The sequence below is a fragment of the Stegodyphus dumicola genome, chromosome 9, assembly GCF_044657685.1.
Source record: "Stegodyphus dumicola isolate Sdum_Otavi_A_Nest chromosome 9, ASM4465768v1".
Lineage (NCBI taxonomy): Eukaryota > Metazoa > Arthropoda > Arachnida > Araneae > Eresidae > Stegodyphus > Stegodyphus dumicola.
The window spans coordinates 190,901,108-190,925,379 of record NC_140776.1 but is presented as its reverse complement, the minus strand read 5'-3'; the positions used below and the strand labels follow the sequence as shown (position 1 = coordinate 190,925,379).

General features: G+C 33.4%; 1 protein-coding gene across 1 annotated transcript in view; it reads left to right on the top strand.

Moving 5' to 3' along the window:
* Positions 1-24,272, top strand: part of LOC146995600 (uncharacterized) — a 196,232-nt gene that overhangs the window by 23,518 nt on the left and 148,442 nt on the right. Inside the window, exons 5-7 of the mRNA XM_085824485.1 lie at positions 2,459-2,573; positions 3,648-3,776; positions 10,161-10,278. The gene's annotated coding sequence lies outside the window, so the exon portion shown is untranslated. The remainder of the gene's footprint in view (positions 1-2,458; positions 2,574-3,647; positions 3,777-10,160; positions 10,279-24,272) is intronic.

Below are 24,272 nucleotides of genomic sequence, written 5' to 3'. Positions count from 1 at the left end.
CATCAATTCCTTTAAGTTTCAGCTTTGCAACCATACTTCCCTTGGAAGTATTTGCTTTGGTTTCTCGGGAATTGCCCAGCATGTCATTTGAGGGTATTTTTCAATTTTCCAAAAGGAGGAATGAATGTCTAGCAGCAGTGAAAGGAGTGCATGGGGGCCAAAAAAATGTTGGGAAACCCTGGTATGGGAATCTTTAATGTCCCTATTATTGCGAGTACCCTGTAAGAAGTAATCCTATAAACTTTTGCTGTGTTATTAGAAGTAAATAATTTTTTTTCACATGATGTGAGAATTTGAGAATGCAAAAATCTTCATGTCACATAGAAATTGAAGCATAACTGCCAGAAAGTGAATTTTAGTGTTTTGTATCTGCATAACAAGACCTTAGGACCATTTTTCTCTAATGAATAACAGCGACAGCCAGAGTTCATCTCGATACATAGATTTATTAAATTTGCTTTCAGTTGAAGGATGGTCAAGAGGTTATTTTGTCGCATGTCAAAGTTATGTACTGTAACTTATGTCACTTGTCATAAAAGCTTTGAACCTTGCTTGTGAAAATGTGACTAGTACCAAATGTGTAAGTTATTTCATACCCAAAGAACAAGTTGTTAGAGTTCTTCAGGGACTTTACCAGTGTATTGTATTTTTACTAATTTTCTTTTGAAATGGGACAGCAAGCTCAAAAATGGGAAAAGATAAACATGGAGCACACACATAACCATGCATCAAACAGCTCTGATCTTTTCTGAAAAACATTAATGCGTCTTCTTGCAAATAGAAAAAATTGCAGAAAGAAAAGATATTGAGTAAATAATGGGGGGGGGGAAACTGAATTTTCTGCAAGCACTTCAAAAAAGTCAATACACTATGCATATTAAGTAACTGCTAGTCTAAATAACTAGAGTCTAGGATGCTAACTGCAGGGTAACCAGTCAAGAACGGTTTTCGAAAATTTGGATTTTACAGAGCTTTTGTTTCAGGTATCAGTGAAAGAAGGTATGTGGATTCATTTTTAGAATGTGTGTGAATTCACAACAATATTGAAACAATGTGTATAAAAACTGAGTACGAAAGTGTTAAAAAAAACTGCAGAAATAATAGCAATAACTTGCCATCATGAATCAAATGCAGAAAATCACTGAAATAAGAATAATTCTGGAGCTGAAAACTCGCTGATCAAAAAAGATATTAGCTGTTTTATGAAACGAGAGTGCAATTTAAAGACTTTTTGAACAATTTTTTTTGGGGGAGGAGGACACATAGAACATTTGTTTGTAAGGGATGAAATTTCATCAGTTTTATAAAAGTAGTTTTGTAAAAAATAAGTTTCCAAATTGCATAAATAGTTTAATTTTAGTGTTAATTTTGAATTAATGCTTTTAAATTAATTAATTGGTAGTCATTATTTACATTGAAAGTTTAAAACTGATATGGTTTGTAATTAAACTCGAATATGCTTGGAAAGATAGTAATTTTAATAAGTGGCGAGTACTGTACTACGTAAAGATTTTTGCCGATATGATCTATAGGTATGTGTATATATGTAATGGAAATTCTACAAGATTTTGTATACGAGATCTGCATTTTGCAAAATATTATGTTGATCTGTATTTTTCAGAATAATATCGATAGAAATGCATATTAATCAAGAACCTTTTTCCTAACTGAAATTTTATTTTTAGTTATGTACAAATATAAAAATTTTGCTCTTTCATTTGTGTACAGCTCGTTAGGATCTCAGATTTTAATATCGAATATCTTTTTCATTTTTTTTTGTATGCGATTCAAGCATTTTTTGTTTTATTCTGAAATTTTTCTAACAGGTATAGGGAGGGACTGGATGAACATATGAAAGGTAAAATTTCATAATTTTTATGAAATTGATGTCTTTCAATTTAAAAATGCAAAATTACTTGCATCATTTTAAACAGTTTTGTAATCAAAACCCCTGCATCATTTTAAACAGTTTTATAATTGGAAGTATATGTGTTTGACCCACACAAAAATAAAAGCCAGGTAAGGACTTTCGGGGCACTGTGCATTAAACAATTATGATTGGACTCTTAATTAGTATAAGAAATTATGCTTAGAAAATTGTATACTTAAATTATGCTTTTCAAAAACAGAGGTACTAGATCATTAAGGCAGGGAAAAACACTTGTGTTGTTTTTATTTGATGGTATAGTAATGCTTATAATAGATTTTTTTTATTTATTTATAAATGAAGAAAGATTTACTTATTCATGAAATTTGTTACATTGAAAAAACTTTTTTAATGAATTTTCTTTTATTTTAGAAATCTGAATAATTTTTCTTTTAATGCTACTGAATTCAATAAATCAGTTTAATTTTAAAAGCTAGAACAAGTATTTTTTTCTTTTATATGTTATATGAAGTGATTCTTTTATAGAATGGTTTTTAAAAAAAATTTTTTTTAATTACATTTCTTTCTCAGATAAGAAAATAAATTGTCGTGTGTGTTTAGAAGATCTTTCTGAAACGGAGAAAGCGACATGTTTGCCATGCAGACATTTTATCATGAGGAATGTATTCTTCAGTGGTTTAGAATGGTAAGTAAAGGCCATCGTCTTTTAAAGATATATGCATGTGGATATTGTTCATACACCTGCATAAGCAATCTCATGTATTCAATGTACACCGTGTTTCAAAAGGAATATACTTACTAAAAAGTGTTATTTTGTCCAAACTCAATAGTTTGAAACGAACACATAGTCTAGTTTATATTAATAGCCGCTAGATGTCAGTTGTCTTCTGTTTTGCGTGGTAACCGTCACATGTTTAAAATGGCTACTCCGCAGCAGAAATATTGTGTTCTCGAGTTTGTGAAATGCAATTCCATGATTACAGTGCAAAGTCGTTTCAAGATGAGATACGAAAGTGATCCTCCAAATGAGTGGAACATTCGCAGATGGTATCGACAGTTTGTAAATACAAGATGTGTATGTAAAGGAAAGAGTCCTGGCCGCCCTCGTATTCCTGACGAAAATGTTACACAAATTCAAACTCCTTTCCAACGAAGTCCTTCAAAATCAACTTGTCGTGCCAGTCGGGAGTTACAACTACCTACAACGACAATTTGGCTTATTTTTGAGACGTCGGATAGTTATGAAGCCGTACAAGTTACATTTGTTACAGGCTCTGTGTCCTAATGACAAACGCAAACGTGTGGCATTTGCATATCTCAGCTGGCCTCCAAGGTCACCGGATTTGACCCCCTGTGACTTCATCCTGTGGTGTTTCAATAAAGACAATATTTATGTACCACCACTCCTACCGAACTTTGAAGATGCAAAGAACCGTATCTGTACTGTCATAACATCAGTGACGACAGACATGCTTGCCCGAGTATGGGAGGAATTTGAGAATCGATGTGATATTGTTCGTGTCACTGATGGAGGACATATTGAACATCTGTAACATCTGTAATCTGAGATTGAGAGGTTCGTAGATATGTGTGTAAAGTTTCATATTCATATGTCATACAGTTTAATAAATATATTCATTCGAAATACGTATATTCTTTTTGAAACACTGTATTTTAAGTTTGTTCTCACATAATTTTTTTAAACCATGCTTAAATATATTTTATTTATTATTTTTTATAATTTAAATCTCAATTACAGAATGGTGCTTGTCCCTTGTGCAGAAAATCTGTGGCAGACCTCTGAAGTGGAAACTGAAACTGTTACAATGTTTCGAACAAGACATGCATATATAAGAATTGCTTTAGTTATTGGTCATAACTTTTCCATGTAAATAAATTTTTTATATTTATAACAAATATTTTGAAATTCTTTTATAATTGCATTCGTTTAAACTTCGTATCCCTTTCAGAAAGACAGAAAAATTGCATGTTAAACCTAAAACTGCAGTATCCAATAATGAAAAAAGTCTAAAATTATTATTTTAAAAAGAAGTGGTGCTACTTAAAGCAATCTACTGGAAAGTGTTGCTGCAATTTCAAAAAGAACAACTATGTTAATAAACTGTTCTGGTATTAAAATTTAAATACTTTGGGTTTAATAAAAGTTTCTCGCCACCGCAAATATCATCTGTGCAGTCAGTTCACATTGACATGCAAACACTTACGCCTGTGGTACAATTGCCAATAATGGGAAAATATTTAATGATTTTTGTTATTTCTACAATTTTGCATAAATTACATTTCTTAGCAAATTTATCGATTTATCATGTATATTATTGCTTAAGTCACAGATAATTTATCAGACCAGCCTCTAACTCTCCTATAAGTGTTGTATCAAATTCAAAAAGCACTCCATAAATTCGGATCTGGGGGTGGGAAGCCATTTTTCTTTCTATATAAAACTACTGGGCTGCTACTCAGAACAATTATTTTATTTGCCAGTATCTGTTTAATATGCTGTTCCAAGATTTCTTCCTTCACCTGGTCTTATCACTAAGACCACACCTTACACCAGACTGGGGGAGTATTTCCTACATCTGTCTCGTGCTGTACAACCTGACAAAAACCAGGTTTCTCATTGAATAGTTTACGAAATTGTTTTACCAAATTTTCCATTGTCTTTTTCTCCTCTTCCTGAAGATGGTTGAGGTCAACATCTGGCATGGCCCCCTCTTCTTCAACAGTATCTATCTGGACTTGTAGAGTTCTTAAAATTTAACTTTGCACTTGCTGTGTGTAAAAGTCGACCCCCAAAATAACTGAAGTTAATAGGTCTTTCACTACCAGAAAATTAATTTTTTGTATCTCATTCTTTATTTGCACGTGCAGCCCTACTTTTTCAAATGCAGACAACACTGTTTTCCTTGTGCAGCAATTACCCTCTGTCCTGTAGTTTTAAACTATCTGTAATGTGAAAATTCCTCTTAAAGCAGTCTTGCTCCACAAAACTGCATTGTGCTCCAGTGTCCAGTAAGGCGGTAGTAGGAGCATTGTTCAGTAAAATATGAATTCTTGACAAAGAACAATTTTTGTACAACTACCTAATTTAATTTCCGAGGATTTTTTTTTTGTTCCAGGGGATGACCGGGCTCTCTTCTCGGCCGCCTTGATCACTTTAAATCCTTTGCTTCTGCTGCTTCTTACTGTGATCTTCAAATACTTTCGACTGACCCGTCTTCTTGTTATCTTTTTTAGCTTTTCCTGCCTGCCAATAAGAATTCTGCTTACTTTGAGGTTTCTGTTGAGGCGAAAACCTCGAATACTGATGGAAATTTTTTGAGCATGTGTTTTCAGCAGCTCATCTGCTTTGGAACTTCATAGCCAGCTGAAATAGGTTTTCCAAGGTCTGGGCATTTTTTCACCTCCAGGAAGTCTTGAATCGACGGAAGCAGGTGTGGCAAAATCACTTTGATTAATGGTTATCTGGCCTCTTTCCATACAATAAATTAAATATTTGAATTTTCTAAGTCCATCAAATCTTGGATGCTCATCTGATATTTACTAAATAGCTCTGCCTCCAGCTTTGCACTGTCTTTGACTATGGGAAACACTGTCAATAATGGTTTTAAAGTTTCCCCATGTGTAGTTTTCTGATCCTGGATCTCTCAACAGGAACTTTCCGATACCCTTGAACCAACTCTGGGCTTGGCATTTTAGGTTAGCTGTAGCAATTGTAACTTTTTGCAGCTGGTTTCTGGGATGAATAGTAAAATGCAGGTCCAGCTGCTCTAGGAAAGTTATCACAGAACCTTTGCCATGGAATGTTACGACTGGCTTCATAGCTGCTCGCATGGTTTCTACGATGAAACGGAATTCCTCCATAGGATTTGCTGGCGGCTGCAAGATTTGAAAGGTCGAAGGGGTCAGCGTAAATTTTTCATTTTCCAACAGCATGGTTCATCAAAAATGCTTCGGGCGTCAATGTAGGTTTCCTTACTTTTATCTATTAACTAAATGTTGAAAAACCTAATGAACTATTAAGTGAATAATTGCTTAAGTCCAAAAATAGAAACGTAAACTCAAGAAGGGTTAATTACTCTTTATTGCTCAAAATAATGTTGGTCCCTTTCTCAGGACGTAAACAAAGCCTCCACTTAGCTTAACTCAAAAATGTTAGAAATAAGAACTTAACTAATGACTATCTAAAGAGATTTAGCCAAAGCTAACACAATTTCTAAGTTGGCTTCTAATATTAAATTAGCTAGCAAAGCTGTCAAGGGCATGTAATACAGGAGCATAGTAACAGCATAGAGAGACGTAAGCAAACAAACGCTATTCAGGAATCCTAATTCTCTCTCTCGAAGTCAGCAGAACATCGACTCAAATACTACTTTTTGTCATTTGCATTTAACATGATTCTAAAAACTCATTCTGGTAAGGAATTGTAAGCTGAAGCCGGAAGAGACAGGAGAGGAGCTTAAAAATAACTGTAATAAAATTAGGATATACCTTACAAGTGCTTAAATTTTGAAGACATAAAAGCAGCATTTCTATCACTTAAAATTTACTTTACTTGAATTTGAAAAATTTATAACAAAAAAACAATTTGTATAAGTATCAGTAGTTACACTTTTAGAAGCAAAAGTCCAGGTATACTAAATAGCATGGTTGATAATAATGTTTAATAAGTTTTTAGTAGAGTTATAATAATTTAATCCATCAACAGTATCAATAGACAATATTTCAAAAGGTTCATTAAGGGATGGTAAAAATTGCATTAACCAAATTCTTTTTTGTTTACTTTTCTTATTAAACTGACATACTTCACAATGTTTACAGTAATTTCTAACATCTTGAACAATTCCTGGTCAATAATTGAAGAGATAATAAATTTGACATTGAGGACACACCAATATCACCAAATTGTAAGTGAAACTTTTCAAGTAATTTAGTTCTGAGAGATATGGGTATAACAATTTTATATAGTCCTTGTTTTTTAGTAATTAATACATCATTAATTTTCTTATATTTAGGATTAGAGACATTATCTAAATTTTGATGTTCTTTAATTTCTTCTAATGATAATAAATTAACTTGCAAACTTATATGTTGACAACTAAGGTTTCTAGTTAACATATCAGCTTCAACATTAGTAAAACCTTTTTTGAACTTAGTCATACATAGATAATTTCGAAGACCATCTGAATAACCTACCTGTAAGATGTTTAATATTATTAAGCCAAACTAAAGCAGCATGATCAGTATTTACAGTGAAATGATTATCATGTAAATAATAATAAAATTTATCTATGGCATCAATAATTGCTAAAAATTCTGATTCAGTAATTGCATAATTTTGTTCTTAAGACCTTAATTTTCTAGAATGGGAAGCAATTGGATGTAGGTTACCATCTGGATTTTGTTCTAAAACTGCACCAGCAGCTTCTTTAGATGCATCTACAAATACATAACATGGATATTTTGGATTAAACAAAGCTAGAATGGGTCTTGAAATGAACACATTGTTTAATTTTTGAAAAGTTATTTGACAGTCGTTAGTCCACTTATAAGGAGTATCTTTTTTAAGTAAATTTGTTAAAGGAGCTCTAATTATTGCATAATTTTGAATAAATTTATGATATACTTTTATACTTCCCAAAAATCTTCGTAATTCTTTAACATTTTTAGGGAGGTTGTAATATTTTAATAACCTCAATATTTGCATTACTGGGCTGATATTTTCCTGCTTGAACCTCATATCCTAGAAAATTTATTTTTTCTTTAACAAAGTAATTTTATATTTTGTTTTTCATATATATCAAATATTATTTTAAGATGTTCATCAAAATGTGCGGAAAACACTATAATGTCATCAAAATAATTTAAAGGAAATTGTTTCAAATTTGTCCAAGAGCTGTTTGAAAAACAGCTGAGGAAATTTTCCAACCAAAAGGTAATCTAGTGAATTCATAAATACCAAAATTTGTAGTAAATGCCAATTTTTCAGTATCTTTATCATGTAATTTTATATGCCAATAACCTGATGTTAAGTGCAATATGGAAAAAATGTTTGCATTTGTTAACTGATCTAACACAACATCAATTCTAGGAATAGGTTAACAGTCTGTTTTGGTAATTTGATCAAATTTCAAATAACCAATATATAACCTAGTTTTTGCTTGTTTATCTCTCTTCATCAGTTAACAAAGCTAAAGTTACAGGTGCAGCATAAGGACTAAAAGAAGGTTTTATGATACTAGTATTTAATAATTCATTTGTTTATCTATTAATTTCACTGTCTTTAGGAGAGGCTTTATAGGATCGAGAGGCTATGGGTAATTCTGAAGTTAAGACTACTCGTGGAGGTTCCATATTCATACAGCCACATCAAATTTGTTTTTAGCAAATATATGATTATAGTTACTTAATAATTTTTGCTATTGATCAAATTCACTATATTCAGCATAATTATAAAAATTTCAGTACTTAACACTATTCTTACATACAAAATTAGTCTGAGAAAGTTTATTTAATTGAATACCTTTACTTATCATGAATGTAAATTGATACACTTCATAATTATTAAAATGTAATTGCAATTTAAATAATGAAACACAAGATAATGATAATAAATAAGATAAATTAGAATTCGCAACATAAAATACTATAGTATTACTAATTTTGCCTATTTTGCATAGTAATTTAATTACTTTAGTTACAACAAGACCTATGGATAATGAACATAATTTAGTATTAGGATTATTTTGAGTAAGTTCAATTTTTGCATCAAAAGAATTTAAAATATTTTCAGATATCACATTTAGAGACCCTGTGTCCAGCATTGCAGGGACTTCTTTTTAATTAATTTATGCCTTAACTTTAAAATAATTTCTCTTCTTTTTTGGTTCGATTTGTTGAGAATTTTGATTGTTTAGACTAGACTTAAAGAAGGAAATGATCTATACAGATAAGACAGTTGTCGTGGCTAGGAATTTCTTGATGTTTGTGGTACCTAGGATTGAAAAATGGTCTTAAAAACCTATATCTAAACTTGTAAAAACTTAGATGTATACTTGGTCTTGGAATTGCAAATTTTGGTTCCTCCAATGAAGCTGAGGTAGACGAACTTGAAGTAGGAAACAATTTCCTAGCGGTGTTGATCTTGGACTGTGCTTACATTTTCTGTTTCTCAGGCAGATCCTGATTTAACACATCAATGATAATTTTGTCATCTAATTTTAGACTTGATGCCAATTTTAACTTTTGTCTATAATATTTGTCAATCTCAGTGAATTTGGAGTAAGTGCAGTTAATAAAGTCACTAAAAGTGAGGGTTTCTGCACTAGCAAAATACATAAGAAATTTATTCCTTACTTTCCATTCTAACTCAACACATTCTCTTAAATAAAATGCTAAGACCTCGCCTTTTAAATGTTCAAAAAACAGTAAGGATTTATTCTTCTTGCCGATATTTTTAGAGTCACACTTCTTTTCAAACAATAGAAAGTATTTATCCACTGGAATGCCATGATTTGTTCCATCGAATATGGCTCACTGAAATTTATCCACACTGACTGTGGCAGTTTCAGTTTCTTCTTCATTTTCTTTTGAATGTGATCTTGTTTTCATTATTAATTTTTACTTTTTTCTGAAAACTGAACACTGAAAAATTTCCAAAATAATCTCCATTGAATTATAATTTTTCTGAAGAATTTACAGTTCTAAAACACAAAATTAAAGCACCAAACTTGAATATTCGCTGACACTTTTTTCACTATAAACACCGTTAGAACCTTTCAGAAGATGTGCACACTTTTCAGTATACGCAGACACACAAAATCGATGTGAAAAGTAAACTCTGCAGCAAGGCAGCACAAGCGTATGGAAGCAGAAGGGATGACAGAAGAGAGAGTTGCGCACATTTAAGCTTTTATACAGCATTCCATTTCAGATCACATGGCAGTTTAATGTACAGGTGTTGGGTTCAAACTTCATCGATGAGTGCGCAATGCTAATCAGCATTGCTGACAGATGTTTTCTGATTAGTTACAAAAATTATTGCTCTGTTATTTGTCGCCTTGCCAGAGAGATTACTTTTCTAATTTTCGTCCTTTAAAATGATATAATCTATACAAAATTGGGAGGTGCATACCGCACCTACAGTGATAATGTGCATTATCCAGAAATAAAATTATTTGTGGAATTTAGGCCATGTCTGCAAGTTTATTTTTATGCATCCATTGTTTTAACTATGCAATCATGTTGTCTTCAGGTTATGATGCAGAGAACCACCGCCAATCCATTGCAACTTACTTCTACCAAGTCATCTTATTACAATAATAATGCAGTCTTATCACTGTAATGGAGCAGTTTTACTACATCTATATGAGGTAATTATAAGTAATGAATTAATTGCCTCTTGCACTAAAGTTGCAAAGTAATAAAATTGTAATTTGTTTTCTAGTAGATTATTTATATTATCTCCTTTGAAAACAATAGTTAGAAGTCTATGAATTGAATTAACTCATTAGCATATTTAAAATAGATTTATTAACCTTTTACATGCCTATGTTCCTTTTTTTTTTTTGGAACATCATGTTTAATATTTTTTAAAAAATAAAATATATCTGTCAGTTTGAAAAAATTGTTGTTTACTATAGAAGGTATGATTGATTTTTTGACATAAAATTTATTTTTTAAATATGAATATTTCAGCGTAGAAAAATTTCTAAAAATTAGCTTTTTTTAAGATTTTTACAGTACTTAAGGAAAAATTTTTATAAAATTCCTAAAAATTCAAATCCACCCAAACATTTCCCCATTATACTTGCAAAGGACAAGTTTAATGAGTTAATAAAAGAAATTGAAATAATAACAAGAAATATTTCCTCAAGACTGCGTAAAATTGGCATGTAACGATATACAAAATCAGTGATATCGCACGTATATTTTTCTTTATTAGATTTTTAAATACATTCAGTGCTCATATCTTGTAAACATGCCCTTTTTTAGAGGCATTAATGGTGTATCATTTATCTGCAGAAAGGATGGGGCAGAAGACTGGAAGAGGGTATGACCTCTCTCACCAAGGGGGATGTGGTAATTGGTTTCAGCTGTATTTCCCTGTTTTGTGCTCCGATATCTGCTTGTTTCTTTTGTTAGAAATGACCACATCTGCTTCATAAGGATTTATTAGACCCTCCGAAAAGTTGAAAAATGAAAATTTGCAGCTTAAGTCAAAAGTTGTCTCTGAAATCTAGAGAAACAAAGTATTTTTCCATAATTTTTTTTCATCGCACAGTCTGCTGACAGATCTGTCTAACAAAGGCTTTAAGGTAATTGGCACAGTACAAGATTCAAGAATGGAATAAAGTCCTCTTAAAACAGCAAAAGAAATGTCAAAATTTCAAATTGGGTGATTTGTATATGTGCTGTTGAAATTACAGTTCTGTTGTAACTATTCCATCAAATGTTATCACTCACAAACCATTAGAAAGAGCAAAAAGATGTGTCCGAGCTTAAAAAAAGGAAGTTGATGTTATCCAACCTCACATTATAAAATTATCTAATGAAGGAATGGGTGGAGTAGACTTGTTGGACCGACTTCTTAGAAGTTATCGACCAGTTTCGTAGCAAAAAATGGTATTAGAACTTATTTATCAAAATGCTGAATATGATTGTGGCTGCTGAGTGAATCTTGCACACTCATTTACACAGAAATACCACATTAGAAATCACTCACATGAATTTTAGAAGAGAAATCACTTTGAATTTACTTTGAACGAAACCTAAAATTCACAATATACCTGGAACCCGAGCCCATCAGCCAACGTCTGCAAGAACATCAGATGCACGTTATATACACCTATCCCTCGATTTACATGGAAGATGGTTTCCGCACAAAACTGTGTAAATCGAAATCTTGGATTTTGCTATGTAAAATGAAAAACCCACTAAATGCGCATAATTTAGTTAGATAAAACAAAATTAAAACACCTTAAAATAAATAAAGTTATACTTTGTTCATAAAATAACAAATATATGTAGATAATAAAAGTGTATATTTAATTTATTTTACATTAGGAAAATATAAGATTACTCAAAAAATTTTTATAAGTTTAATCACTTTAATGAAGTAATCACTTTTCTTCTTGATTGGTATGATGTCACTTTCATCACATGATCGTTCTTGATAAGATTCTGCTTCAATGGTTTGACAGATTATTGAAGATTTCAGATCAACAAGACTTTGTAGTGAAATCCGTAATTAACAATTGCCTATGGTTTTTTTCTCAAATCTTTGTAAACCTCCTCATATTGATTTAAGCATTTACTAAGCTCCCGTTAGAATCGGAGAGCTCATTCAACATTTGTATCATATTGTAAAAAATAATTACCTAATTTTCTTCCCAATTCAAGTCCTACGCTGATGGCTCTTGCTGTGAATGCAACTGGTTAAGATTGCTCTTCATCAGAATCATTGTCTTCATCATGTTTGTTTCATGAATTATGTTAGCTAACTCATCCTCATTTAGTTCTTCACCAGCCATTATTTCTTTAATATCTGCCTGAGCTAAATCCTCAAAACCTTCTCCTCCTATAGTTTGGACCAATTTAGGTCTGAGAATATTCGTGATCTAATGGTAATCTATCATTCTCGTCTTTAGCACCATCCGACCACATTGCTTTCCAGCTTGCGTTTAGCGTTGATTGTTTAATCTAAGTATATGACAGTCCAACATGCTTAACACAATCTAAGATTGTAAATTTCTTTCAGTCATCCATAAGAGTAAGAGATTCATCATTCTCCATTTGTTCTAAAAATATACCTGAAAATTTGTTTGATATACAATGCCTTAAAAGTCAAAATTATTCCTTGATCTAATGGCTGTAATAAGGAAGTTGTATTCTTTGGTAAACCGACAACTTCTATATTTTCGTGTTGTAAATCTTGAGGATGATAGGTACATTATCAATTAATAGAAGAGCTTTAAAAGGCAATCCGTTTTTACTTAAATAAGTTTTAACATCTAGGACAAACATGTTAAGAAACCATTCATTGAAAGCTATGGCTGTGACACATGCTTTTTTATTAGCCATCCAATAAACGGGAAGGTTATTTATGTTTATTCCTTTAGTAGTGTAGTTTTTTTTATTTGTTAATAAACAATGGTTTCATTATATAATCGCCTGAAGTGTTGCAACAGAAAACAATTGTAATACGACTTTTCGCTACCTTATGACCACTAGCTGATTTGCAAGCTTTAGCTAAATAAATTCTTTCAGGCATTTTTTTTCAGAACAACCCAGACTCAAATTAGGTGACTCAAATTGGTGAGCATTGAAGATCTGATCAGAAGTGTAGGAGTTGACGGCAATGATTTCAGCAAATTTTGCTGGATATTGTTGTGCTGCATCCGAATCAGCTGATGTGCTTTCTAATTTCAATCTTAGATTATGTAAAGAATGTCTTTGTTTAAATCTCTCAAACCAACCATGACTTACAGAAAAAGATACTTTCCTTCTCCGCCCTCCTAGTGAAGTCGACGGTTACTGGTTCTTAAGTGTTTTATAAATCTTTATTTGTAATAGCATTAGTATCAGTTGGAATCCATTTTTGATTTTCGTCTTCTATCCATATCACTAATGCCTTTTCCATATTCTCTATTGTATCATCGCTTACATATGAAATTAATCTTAAATCTTATAATTTGCACTGTGTAACTGTAGTATTATGTGAAATTTATGGGTGCTGAGCTTCGAACATGGAACTTACAATAGTTTTGTGCAGTAAAAAATGGTAAGTAATATGGGAATAAAATGTCAGTAATTCGTTGTAATAGTTTGCGTATGAAAAATATAAACTTCTATTTTCGGAAAAAATACGAGAAATGTATCAAATCATGTAATAAATCTGGTTGGCCTTCAAGTTCGACTGAAGTGATATAACTTCGGATATAACTTTACATAAGGATATCTAAAATTTCCAATGGGAATTCATATTTTGGAAAATAGTTTTCTATTTTTGATACAGTTTCATTGCACTTATGAAATATTCTAGCTCTTATGAAATATTGTTATTCACAAATTTTCATGAAAGATGAAAAATATTTGATTTTTTCTTTGAAAGGTTTAGCGTCATTCAGTAAGCACCTGCAATTAAACTCGTATGGCACTCTCTAATTAATGTGAAATGATATATACAGTCAAAAGTCTTTAATCCGGACTCGTCGGGACTTCGGCGATTCCAGATTATAGATCATCAGTTTAAATCTGGTAAGATGGCAATCAGAAATTATAAAATTAAAAATATGAAACCGTAATTTATAAAATAATGAGCAATTATGATCTGAAGGGTATCAAAATTTACAAAAAAAGAAGCTTAATATTTATTTGTTTACTTTATTAAACATTTCTTTCAACGCGCGCATGCATAAAGCATACCTTACGCATAGCCGAAATTAGAAAATTGCAACCAGAAAACTATTTGATTTGTATTCGTGATATTTATAATGACGAGGAATTTGATTTAAATCATATCAAAGAGAGTACATCGAGATTAAATACTACATTTAGTAAGGAATTATAAGCCGAATAAAATGAAAACATCTGCCCTAAAGATAACGATAGTGCTGACAGATCAACTTCCAGTTCATTGCGCGCCGCGACGTCCCCCCCCCCGCGCAGAGCAGCGTGAAATTGATAAACAGATTTCGGAACCGTTAGATAAACAAAAGATATGCCTTTATCCATTTTTTATAGCAATTCGTTTTATGTTTCATGGACATCGAAGCATACTTTCGTTTTCTAGATCCTTTGGGAGCTCCAGCATCGGAAATTCTGTTTGACATAATCGAAAGTTCAAGCTTACTTTTATAAAATTGCTCTTACAGTCTGCAAAAAATAATAAGCCGGATCCAATTCGAAGATTAAGGGACAACGCAATCATCAACATTAACTGAAATAGATAATTAGATAATTTTAGCTTATACCGTTCGTTTTACATTAAACGCGCACGCGAAAACGTATTCTGCGCTTGCGCAGACACATATGCGCAGTCGTAAATGTCTTGCGCGCATGCGTAAAACGCCTATGCGCATGCGTCAACGCGGCGCATGTGCAGAAAGATTTTAGCTTTGAGTTCCGGATTATAGATCATTCCGGATTATGGGTGTCCGAATTAACGACTTTTGACTGTATTCTTTGAAAAAGATTGGGCTATGTTCTTAGAATCTATGAAACAGTGAAATGTTTGGTATGAAACGATAAAAATCTTGCATGAAGTTCAGTATATGTTCACTCTCATTATTGAAGATCTCTTCCTAAATTCTAAAATAGTGATGTTTTTACTCTTATTATTTTCAAAATTTGGTACTTCATGAATTAAATAACTGTATAGATGTACTAAACTTTATCAAAATTTCAAATATTTTATTAATTGTTTGGTTTTATTTAAATGGTTTAGAAGTAAATGAGCGGTATGTTAGGTAGTTTCTTTCAGAAATATATCCGCGTTTGAAAACTCTGTAGATAATTTGCCATACTGAAATTGTTCTAAATTTTTAAAAATATATGGGTGATATGATGCCATGTTATCATCTAAAGTGTATTTTCTCTTTGCAAATAGTGTATAGAGTTACAATAGGAATTGAATCTTCTTTCTATAGCAGAATTTATTAGCATTTCTAGAAGAGGAATTAGAAAAAAAAATTCCTGTTTTTGTAAAAAATAATGAAGTATCTGGTTGTCATTATGGTGGAAAGTGTTATTCAAAAGTTTCAGAGTGGTAAAATATGATTCTGAAATGGCGTTTTCTGAAAATAATCAGTGTATTTCTGAATATTATAAATTAAAATAGTCAAAACTAGAAGTCTTTTTACACAATGTGAGTATGAAAGTCATTGAAAAATATGTTGCAGTCGTATAAAATTTAACTCGAAGGTGAAAATTGTTGCTTGCAGGATTAAACAATATCAAAATTTGGTTTGAAACTAAATCACTGAGTGCTACATACAGATGTGATCGCTATTTTTTTCAAGGTCTTTTAGTAGAAGATATCCTGTTTTATAAGTAAAATTATTTTCCTTTTCCTTTGAAAGTAAGTCTAAAGCTAAATCTTTGGAAAAGTGAGATATCTGGGTTTTCATCTGTTAGGAGAAATGCGCATGCTACATAAAAATAAAATAGTGGTATCACTGAATTTTGTTGTTACTACAAAAGGGTAGATTTAGAAAATAAAAGAGCATTTCTAAAAAGTTGGTTCATTACCTTACTCTTACTTCTTAAAAGTTGATAAGTTATAAGAAAATTCTTTTTAACCGTATACTGCTTATAAGAAATGATTTGTTACTCAGGTTTTATATTAATGCATTACACGGTTTTACATTTCGTTTAAGTATTGGTAATGTTTTACTGTTCCTAACGAGTGGAATTTTCTTAGTGTGTACGTGAATATTTAATTACATTTTCCTTAACAACGCGTGGGAGTAATTTAATAATGCATCGCATAAATATTCTTTTCTTTTAAAAATCCTAGTTGAAAGTTAATTAAAATTATTTAGATTAACATTAAACGTATGTAAAGGGCTAATTGTACTACAGAAAGGTTCATGACTTTTCTGTGTATACTGATGAGGGTATATAAAGTGAACTTCAGGTTTTTCCCACTGATAGTAAATCTGGAAAAAATAAAAATGTATTAAGACTCATTTTTAGGTAAATATATTGCTTTCCATCCCACATTTTCTAAACATTTGTTGGGAATTCTGGGTAAATAACTTAAATTCAGTAAAGATTATATCCTGATTTGGGTAAAACCTTAAATATTCTACAGTGAAAAATGTTTATTTCATATTTAGTTCTTAATATTAAGAAAATAGTTCTAAGATAGTTATTGTGTACTGTGGGAATACTGTAGGAAAAGATGAATGATTTAGATGGTCTTTGGAGTTTTTCACTCAGAAAAAGGTAATATTTAGCAAATTACAGTTCTCGAAAATGCATAGAAAGTTCCTGTAAGGCAAACATATATGTACAATTATAAGAAAACGTAATACTTATTTGGGTGTAATTTTTATTGAAAATGAGTTATTAAATGTGTATTAGTAAGGAATATTTAACTGTTATGATGAGTATTGTACGAAGAAATTTCTGTATTTGTGATGAAGAAGGTTAAAATATTCGAAATTGTAGTGGAGATTTGGGTAAAATGTCTCTTACTCTTTGGTTCTTTCTGTAAATATAGGTATATTGGTAATGATATATGTTTTGTAAAGTACTTTAAAAGATTTCATTCATAAGAAAATAAATTGGTAAATAAATTAATGCAAACTGACATTTGCGAAAAGAACATTTTAGTCTAAGAAATTGAAAAATAGTCTATATATGAAATTGGAGCCCACCAGCGGCCGAGCGGTAAAGTCGCTGAACACTGGTAGTTCGGTTCGAGGTTCGAATCCCACGAACGGGCTGGCTGCATGGGTGTTTTCGTGGTTTTCCCCATGTGTAATGTGTATACGAGCCAGTTTCCCTTAGAAAGTCCTCCACGAAGGCATCCCTCCCCTTAGGCAGATAGCCCTCAAGGCTTTGCCATAACCACACACACACACACACACACACACTATATATGAAATTGTCTAGTGAATTAAGTTGGAACTGGGCTAAGTTAAAAAAAAATGTATTAACACTGTAGCGTTGCGCGCCTCCAACTTGCACGCAACCAAGAGGTGACTGTGAAAACTGGATAAAAGACAGAGTCTTGTTAAGGGTTTAAGTCCCTTTTTATTCAATGTAATAAATTACAAGTGCGTGCTCTTGACGCTCACAAACTGCGCCAACTCGGCGGTCAAATAAAAATAATAACCTGAAAAGAAACTAAAGACAAGACTCTAACTACGAGGCTCTCTAAAAGTAACTAACTCACCGCGTTTTACAATACCGCTGCTAATTCAGCAAACTTGAAGATCACTTGAACGATTAACACTACTTCCAGGCAAGCACACAGGCCGAAATGCGGGGTTCTTCAATTTCTGGCCAACTACCTCCGCGCTCGTGAAGTAAGAATATCACACCCTCGAACTCGCTTCCTTTCTATTTAAATCAGAATACTTCCACTGATAATTTGAATCCTTGCGCGTTCTACCAAAATTTACATACTCTGGCATTGGCAGTTCCAGGGGAAAGTAAGGCTTGACAGGAAAGATAGTTTAAACTTAAAATAAATGTTAGTTAAAATAAATATAAACCCTACATTTGCCGCTGCCAGAATTTAGAAAACTTGGAAGCAGGTCCTACAAACGACCTGTTGTAAGTTTCTCTAATTCTGAACTAACTGTCGAGAACCTCGTTTACACAAAAAAAATCTTATGTGACAAATTGTATACTAAAATTCTGTTGATAGTTATAACTCTCTCTTCTTACAGCAACTTTTCCTGGACTTCATCAATCAATCTTGGTCTTTCATTCCAGCATCTGGAAGGAATAAGTATCAGTATCTTTCTAAATAAATTATAATTCACACTTTCTTGACACAATAAATTTTTGTTTTTAACGATTCGTTTTTCTTAGTTATTGCTTACTTCACATTCATTCAATTTTTCAAGCATTAATTTAACTTTACCCTGGCTCTCCACCATGTGTGGTGTCAAACGGGAATATTCCTGTTTTAGTCTTACAACACTTCCCCTAACCACCATGATTTGTTAGAATTCAACGACCAAATAGACACACCTTACTTGACATTCTACAACTCGATGAGCTACTTTAATATTCTTAAAAATTCAAGTGTAGGTGGAGAACCCTACAAAACACATTCATTCTAACTTCCCCCTCATTCATCTTTAAATATGCAGGCTTTCGCTCTAAAGCATGACTTTATCTACAATTTAATACTTAAATTTTGAATTCATTGCTTTTGAGCATTTACTTTTAGCCTCTAAAATTTTATGCTTCTAGACTAAATTCTACTTTTACATAACATTCAAGTATTTACGTACATTTACAAAATTTTAATACATATAATTTTTACAATTTACCATACAATGAATAAGAGAAAATAAATTTTTACTTTACTCATTCTTCGCCAAGCTGGCGGCACTGAACCTAAAATTCTTATTAATACAAGAATATGAAGTTATTTTTATCTTCTGACAAATTTTGGCTTTAACATAACAGAATTAGTCTTTCGACCAACAGAAAATGCTTGTTTTTAGCTTTTATACTTAAAGAAAATAATACTTTTGCCTTAGCTAAATAAAGTAAAACAAAGCTAAGTCTCAACCGAGACATATTGACTTTCGTCAAAACATAGAACTTCGTACTTATACATAACATTTCGGAACAAAAGAGAAAAAAAAAAAAAAAAAATTATAGAAGGTTTTAAGTTATCTTTGAGTTTTCGATGCTTGAAACTCCGTCATTCTTTTTTGGCAATATTGGTCCCAAGTTAGAGGTTTCATGAACGTCAATCTTCTCCTTACTGACCTCCGAGTGTCGTCCACATTAGTTTTTCTTTTGCGTCCTCTACATGATGGCCTCTTGGCGGAGTAATCGTCTGGTTGTTGGAATTTCCGTTTTTCCATGGGACGGCTAGTCTTGACGTCCTCCGGTCTGGAGTCCTTCTTGAATTTCTTCTGTTCCTGATATTTTTGTTCCTCCTGTTGCCGTTTCAGTTTCCGGAACGGCAGCCTTGCTGGCACCTGACTCTGTGGCCGTGTGCACGTTCTCCTTGATGTATAATTTCTCCTGCAATCCGTTGTAGGTGGTGTTTTGCTCTTTACCACGGTTTCTTTACCCGGTGCATCTGTATTCTTGTTTTTCTTAAACGCTGGAGTTTGAAAGTTATTTTTTCTTTTTGATACCGACGTCCGGGTTGTAGAAGGGCTAGGTCTCTCTTCAGTTCTCTGCTTCTTGGGTGGTGGAATAGTTGTTGTTATTTCTGGACCTTCTACTTCGTTTAGACTTGAGTCCTGCAAGAAACTTTTAAGGATTTCAAAATCATTTGGATTATAGTATTTTTTCACCTGGTCGGGACTTGCTTTACAGATTTCCCCTCTCTCGTTCTTAAGATATAATACTACTCCTTTGATTTCCTGAATTACATAGGGACCTTCAAATTTTGGAGCTAGCTTTGCCGTAAAATTGTCTGGGGCACTTGATAAAGAAAATTTCCGCTTCAGTACTTTATCCCCAACTTTAAAATCTGCTTCACGGCGTTTTCTATCATAATATACTTTCTGCCTATTTCTTGCCGTATCCGAGCTTTTAAGCGCCTGATCAATCAGCTTTTGCACATCTTTTTGTTTAAACTCTTGCTCTCTTTGTTGCACAAAGAATAATTTATCTAAAGGCATAATTAACTTTCTGCCTAAAAATAATTCTGCTGGGGTTTTTCCCGTAGTGTTGTGATTTGCCGTTCTTAAAGCATAAGCTAATTCATTTATGTAGCCATCCCAGCACTTGTGATGTGTGCTCACGTAACTGCGAATTATTTTTACTATGTTTTTATTCACTCTTTCTGCTATGTTTGCCTGTGGTCTATACGGAACCATTTTGATATGGCGTATGCCAAGTCCACTGCATATGTTTTCAAATATTTGACTAATGAATTGTTTTCCATTATCGCTAATGGCTTTTATCGGTGCACCGTATTTTAAAATGTATCTGTGTAAGAATGCATCTGCGACTGTTTTGGCTGACGCGCGTTTAAGTGGAACAATTTCTGTCCATTTTGAAAAATGATCTACTATTACTAAAAGAAAACGATTTTTATTTAACTCGCTCTGGGGGAAGGGACCAAGAAGATCTATGCCTAAAATTTCATTCGGAAATGTAGCGCGAATGCTATTTAAGTACCCGGCCGGGCTGTAATTAATATCATTTATTAACTGACATTGATTGCAGGACCTGACATACGCCGTTACTATTTTGTATAATTGCGGGAAATATACCGCCTCGCGTACCCTTTTTAAAGTCTTTCTGACCCCTAAATGGCCCGCTGTTTTCGCGTCGTGTAATTCCTTCAAAATGCTTAATCGAAGCGAGGCTGGGATGACTGGTTTATACTCAAGATTTTCGTTTGTTGTTTTCGTATAAAATAATAAATTATCTATTATTTCATAGTTTTCTGCTCTATTTCTTATCGCATCGATATCTGTGTGCTCAAAGCTTTCGGGGTCTTTCAAATATGCATAGATATTTCCAAATTCAGGATCAGCTTTCAGTTCAGTAATAATCGTATCTCTAGAATCTAAAATTTTTGAAGTCAACACAGCGCATTTAAGTTCATTTCCTTCATCGTCCAGTTTTATACGAGAAAGTGCGTCAGCTACATTGTTTTCCTTACCCGGTTTATATTTTATTCTGATATTATATTCTTGGAGTTTTAAAGCCCATCTTATTAACCTGGGCGTTAGGTTTTTCCCCAAGTAAAGTCTACCAACAGCCGTATGATCCGAAAAGACTGTTACTGGCGCTTTGCCGAAATAAACTCGAAATTTGTGTACAGCCATTAATACGGCTAATGTTTCTATTTCTGTAGCTGTATAATTCCTTTGTGTCTGATTCAATGTTTTACTAAAAAGTGCCAGAGGATGGTTATTTTGCATAAGAACCGCACCCACCGCATAGTCTGACGCATCTGCTGCCGTCCCCCTCCGGGAATTTTAAAACAGGGCCATTAATGAGCGCTTCTTTTAATTTTTCAAATGCTGTGTTTGCTTCCGCTGTCCACGTAAATTTACCCCTTTTTCTTTTGATTACTAAGAGTGGTTCAACAATATTAGCGAAATATTTTATGAAAGATCGATAGTAAGAACATAACCCAAGGAAAGAAGAAAGTTTCTTGGCGGTGTTGGGCGGTGGGAAATTCTTGATAGCTTTTATTTTTGAATCTTGCGTTTCTATACCCTTTTGCGAAATTTTATAACCGAGATATTTAAGTTCTTTAGTTGCGAACTTGCATTTTGAGGCGTTAATTGTAAGACCGGCCTCTTTTAATAATTTAAAAACTTGTTCTAGATCATTAATGTGTTGTTCCAACGTACTACTCGTTATAATTATATCATCTAGATAAATTAAAGTTGATTTTCCTAGGACAGGCTTTAGAACAATGTCCATAGCTCTCTGGAATGTTGATGGGGCTCCACACAACCCAAAGGGCATGCGTAAAAATGCATAAGTGCCCGATTTTGTTATAAACGCGGTTTTATGTATGTCTTCGGGTCTCATAGCTATTTGATAGTAGCCAGACCTTAAGTCCAAAGTAGACATGTATCTTGTCGATTTGATCTGTCTAATGATCTCGTCTATAACCGGCAAAGGCTAAACTGGAAATTTGGTAATACTATTTACTTTTCTGTAATCAATAGCAAACCTCCAAGCCCTTTTATACGAAGGAGGAAACTCGTTCTTTTTCCTACATAGTACGACTGGACTCGCGTACTCACTATTTGTGGGCGTTATTATTTTATTCTTTAACATCTCCTGAATATGTTCTTCGATGATTACGTCTTTTTGTTTGTCGTACCGATAAGGTTTAGTCCTACAAGGTTTTTCGGCATTTAATTGAATCTTGTGCGTGACTATTTGACAATTTCCTGGTTTTTCTGAAAACAAATTAGAAAAATTACTCACCACTTGCTGTATTGCTTGCCTTTCATGGTCATTCAGATGGCTAAGGTCCACTTGCGGTGTCTCCACAGGTTCCATCACCCTCTGGTCCATCTCCAACACCACGGAACTGTCTTGAAAATTCAATTTGGCCCTCGCGGCCTTAAAAACTCGATACCTAAAATAAGAGGATTTTGCAGATTTTTCACTATAAAAAAATTAATACTTTGAGGCTTTCCTCTTTTACCTGTAAGTTTAATGATAATTTCCCGATGCAGTGACATGTTTTTCCTTGCGCCGCTATAATTTCCGTATTTTTGGTTTTAAATAATCGTACCCTATAAAAATTCTTTTTGAAGAAATTTTCACTCATAAAATTTCCTTCTGCTCCTGTATCGATGAGGGCTTCTACTGGTACATCGCCAACCAGGACTTGTATAATTGGTAGCTGTGAGTTTTTTACGATGACCGTATTTAAATGTCTATTTGAGGGTTTTTTTAAAACTTCCGGGGTCTGGACCCTCCCTTTCACAGGCCCCTCGTTTAAAGCTTTCCTTTCAATCTGTGCCTTCTGGGTACGCGGATGTTTATTTTCGAATTTTCTTTTTGGGCCTTGACCTTCGAGTTTCGACGAGTTAGCTTGATAGCTCTTTCCCCCATAAGAGCGATTTCCATTTCTGGTTTCCTCATTTGAAGATTTCCTTCGGGTACTTTGAGAATATGTTGCCCCTCTAGTTTTTTCCGCTATTCTGCGATTTTGAAACTTCACCGCCAATTCGAAGAGCTCCTGCAATGTGCTTGGGTTTCTAATTTCAAAGTAGTCTTGAACAGCGGGTAACAATCTTGGTAAGATTATTTCAATAATCTCCGCATCGGGTTTCTTCCCATACAGCATATCCGTCAGCTTAATTTTTCGTAGAATAAAGTCCGTCAATTCTGCTATATCCCGTTGATAGAAACTATATAGTTCGGCTTCCAGCCTTGCGCGATCTTTCACTATGGGGAAGGCCTTTACTAACGATTTTTTGAAATTTTCAAATGTATATGTCTGGCTTCCAAATTTCCCTATATTTTTCCACCATAGCGCAGCCTGTCCTCTTAGTGCGGATGTGGCGATGGCAACTTTTTGTCTTTCAGGAACAGGGTAGAGCTGAAAGTGGTTTTCTAGACCTTCTAGAAATACCGCCACCGAATTTTTTCCGTCGAAATGGACGTTTGGCTTGATTGACGCTCTCAAAGTCTGGACCAGGTATCCAAATCCTTCCAATTGGCTTGTCATTTCTTGGTGTTGTCCAGCGGCTTCCATCCAATTTTCGGCCATTTCAGTTCGATAAGTGTTCGGGCGCCAATGTAGCGTTGCGCGCCTCCAACTTGCACGCAGCCAAGAGGTGACTGTGAAAACTGGATAAAAGACAGAGTCTTGTTAAGGGTTTAAGTCCCTTTTTATTCAACGTAATAAATTACAAGTGCGTGCTCTTGACGCTCACAAAGTGCGCCAACTCGGCGGTCAAATAAAAATAATAACCTGAAAAGAAACTAAAGACAAAACTCTAACTACGAGGCTCTTTAAAAGTAACTAACCTCACCGCGTTTTACAATACCGCTGCTAATTCAGCAAACTTGAAGATCACTTGAACGATTAACACTACTTCCAGGCAAGCACACAGGCCGAAACGCGGGGTTCTTCAATATCTGGCCAACTACCTCCGCGCTCGTGAAGTAAGAATATCACACCCTCGAACTCGCTTCCTTTCTATTTAAATCAGAATACTTCCGC